The sequence below is a fragment of the Myotis lucifugus genome, unplaced genomic scaffold (assembly GCF_000147115.1).
Source record: "Myotis lucifugus unplaced genomic scaffold, Myoluc2.0 scaffold_47, whole genome shotgun sequence".
In the NCBI taxonomy this organism is placed as follows: domain Eukaryota; kingdom Metazoa; phylum Chordata; class Mammalia; order Chiroptera; family Vespertilionidae; genus Myotis; species Myotis lucifugus.
Window position 1 is genome coordinate 1,031,314 of NW_005871095.1, and position 3,792 is coordinate 1,035,105.

Sequence of the window (3,792 nt, forward strand, 5' to 3'; positions counted from 1 at the left end):
TTGTGATCTGTTATTCTAGCTTCTTCCTCATCACACATCACCCTCTAGTCCCAGAAAATACATTTTATTGCACATTTTGTGGCAAGATTTATGACAATTATCACCCGAATCCATAATTAGCAAGTGGTAACAGATAGGCAGATAGATCCACTTACAGTGACATCTCTGACAGATTGACACCTCCCCCTTTAAAAATACCTGCAAGATTTCTCATTTCAAATGTGACCATGCTCAAACACAGTGTTGGCAAGCCTCGTCTCGTGTTCCTGGAGGGGGAGGGGGCTATAAAAGCAACATGTTCTCACAGGCATGGCAGAGTCCATGCATAAACCATTTGGCTTTGCAATTAAAAACAGGTTTGGCTTCCCTCAGCATCAGTAAGACAACGTCAAAGCAACATTCATCCCGAAAATTTTCCCCTGTGAATTCAAATGAACTGTGAGTCTTGGCTTTCTCTTTGTTTGCATGTGCATGCCTTGAGAGAGAATTTTTGGAAGGGTGCTGTGTGTTTCTTTCTGGGATAATGCCTTGATATGTATGTATTGAATCGCTGCTACCAGATTGGTCTCAGTGACACTTTCCATTCTGTGTTCCTTGAATACGTGGTTACTACTTTGAATTCATTCGGTCAGGCTCATTACTTCACGTGAGTTAACCAAGTCCGACCCTCTTGCCCCAGGATAGGATCACTCACTCTAAAGATTTTCCTGAGCAATTGACTCTCACAACTGGACCTGAGTTTCAAAGATACTGAAAACATAAATATATTTACTCCTGGGATGTGTGGTAAACTTGACTACAATGATAGCTAATTACATCTTTATTGTTGTCATTCTTGAATGATGCCTTATATTAGGAGAAATCATTATTTTCTAGCTAAAATCCTTTCCCTCGCTGTGTAATGAAGAGTTTTAAAAGATAAAATGAAAGTCAATCCTAGTTCCAGTGAAATCGTCAATTTTCTATAAGATAGTTTGCTTCTATTTTCCTTTCACCCATTCAATTGCACAGAAAAAATATTGAGTGTTTACTGTTAAGCAATAGGTTTGAACATTCTGCCACAAAAGAAATTGCAAAATAGTGAGACCTAAGTCATGAGTCAAAACCTGTCAGATCCCAGACCATTCTGCCTATGACAAGGTTTTTGCAATAGAATAGGTCACCTGCATGCAGGCCCTCCCATTGGTGTACAAGGAAAGTCCTATAAAAAGACAATGTATTAGGAATGTCAATTTTTCAATAATAATGGTGATGACCAACAGTTTTTAAAACAGAAACATCACCAAAAAATAATTGATCTCAGTGCAATACACTTGATCTAAAAGTTATCATGGAATGATTCTGCCCCTATGTAGTCTATAAAAGTTTCAGCAAACTTGACGTAAGAAATTTTAGTTTAGTCTTAGTTTTTTTAGATGTAATTATCTATGTCACATAATCACCTCAAAAGTTGTCCAATAGAATAATTACTGAAATAGATTTACTTTTTAATTGCATCCTTTTGAAATCCATGATTTGAAATAAATATAAAGCATTTTAATAATGTGTGAAACAAAAATATTTTCAGTACAAAGTAAATAAAAATATACTAATATACATGGTAGTATGTATAGTTGTGCTGAAATATTTTTTAAAATGTTAAACTATTATATCATATATTTACCTTTATATAAAAGTATAGACACATACACATAATTTTATGTGTCTCAGAAATATGTTTTGCTTGCTTTTGATCCGTGAGCTCAGTGAAAAGGAAAAGAGAAAATATATTTTTCTAAATATAAATTTTTATTTTTGCTTTGATAAAAGAAGTCAATATTCTAAATTAAGATGGCACTATAAATGCATATTTTCTATTTTCATCAATTCCTTATATTGGAGAATTTTTTATTCACTTAGGCTGACATTTGCTAGACTAGATGTTTTATTACTTTACATATAAAATTTAAAGTATAAGAAGCAACTTTAAATTCAGTCCAACAAAGGCAGAAATAAATTCAACTTTTAATGTCACAAAAATCACACTACAATTTCATTAAAAAATAATAATAATAAGCATAAAAATAAAGTAGAAATATAACTGTATAAAAATAAAAATAATTTAACAAATCTCTTTGTGACTTGAGCCTTCCCTTCCATTTTTCAAAATATTGCTTCTTATTGAGAATATTTTTTAATGAGCAAGGAATTGCTACCAATTAATTTAAATGTTGATTGGAGGGGAGACGATTGTATGCTTTTATAAGCTTATAAATTTTACTAGCAAAGCTACATTATATGCATATGTTCTTTATTAATTTGGTATTAATAGCTTCATTTCCTCACAGTTATGTATCTGAAGTCTGGTAAAAGAGAAGAAAGAATAGAGGGGATTATTAGGTCTTTAAATGTAAGTTTTCAAACGCCCAATAAAATGACATGAATACGTGATTGGAGAAGGTTTTGAGATAGAGAAGGGTTAAATAATGAAATATTCTAACCTCATTTGGAATTGTGATTGTTAGTTTCTGTGTGAGCTCCAAGAGGCCGAATGGAAAGAACTGCTTCTACGAGTGGGGTGAAGAATCAGAAAGTTATTAATAAAATGTCTTAGATCTTAATCATAAGCTTACATTGCAGTCCATTAAATACCCTCCGTGCAAAGAAAAAAATGTACACGAGTCATTATATCATTATACTAATTTGTCATATGTCTGAACAGACAACTCCCATTGCTGAGTTTATTCCCAACAACTAGAACTACACAGTAGTTGTTTTAAAAGATTGTCGTGGTTGTTTAGTTTTGTTTTTAAGCTATGCCTTCATTTTTACTCAGCTGGAGAAGTTGCCTTCCCAAACTTACCGTAAATCCTATTTATGAGGAAGCCTTCTTTACGGAGACAATGAAACTAAAGCACCTGCGCACCGGAACCACATCACTTACACGGCTTACATAATGCTGAACGGGAACAAGCAGGCAAGTCCTCCCTTTCTCTCCCTGTGGTTTAGAGCCTGCTTGTATTTGGGGTCACACATGTCCTGTAAAAACATGGCTGAAAACACAGACTTACCACACAGGTGTGCCTCGGAAGTCGCTAGTAAAAATGATTTTAAAACTTTCAGAAACCGCCAAGCTCTGAGGAAATGCTTATTAAAGACTAATAAAATTGCGAAAATTGAGGGAAAAACATCCAGTCAACTTTTCTGTGTGTGCTTTAAGGAAGTCGGTTTAGTCTCTGTCCACGTGGGCTGGGCTGTGGTGAACTCGGGCAAGAAAAACAAGCTTGGCCATTGTTTCACAAGAGAGTGCCAAGGAGAGCGGAGAACAGCAGTTCGATATTCACGGGGTCGTCCGTGAAGGCAGAGTCATCTCCACCCTTCGCCATCATAATTCTAAATTTTCACAGGTGATTAAAACTTTTGCAAACTAATCTCCCAGATCGTGTCCATGAGCTCAATGATAAACTGAGTCTGAATGCTATCAGCTGACATTGAAAATGTCCTGTGAATCTGTTTCTGCCAGGTACGTGGACCATGAGACGGTGACTGAGTGAATTCAGTCATTTTAGCCACAAGGCTGAGATTGTTTCATCTTCAGTAACTTTAAGGAGAATCAGGGGTACATGGTCTTAGAGATCCTGATACAGTCAGTCATTGGCTAGCCCTCTAGGAAGTTACGGTTTTGCAAATGCCAAAAGGGAAAAAATTTCCCCCAATTTTATAACATAGGTAGAACGTTTAACTTTTTAACTTAAAAATTACTTAAGCTAACTCAATCAGCTCAATTCTGCACAAACACCTTATTTCTGAGCA

General features: G+C 35.2%; 1 long non-coding RNA gene across 1 annotated transcript; it reads left to right on the plus strand.

The window, feature by feature from the left end:
• The first annotated feature begins 245 nt into the window (after positions 1-245).
• Positions 246-3,169, plus strand: LOC106697114. The gene is made up of 3 exons (XR_001348142.2): positions 246-438; positions 2,328-2,389; positions 2,816-3,169. It is a non-coding gene; the product is annotated as an uncharacterized LOC106697114 (long non-coding RNA).
• Positions 3,170-3,792: the final 623 nt, after the last annotated feature.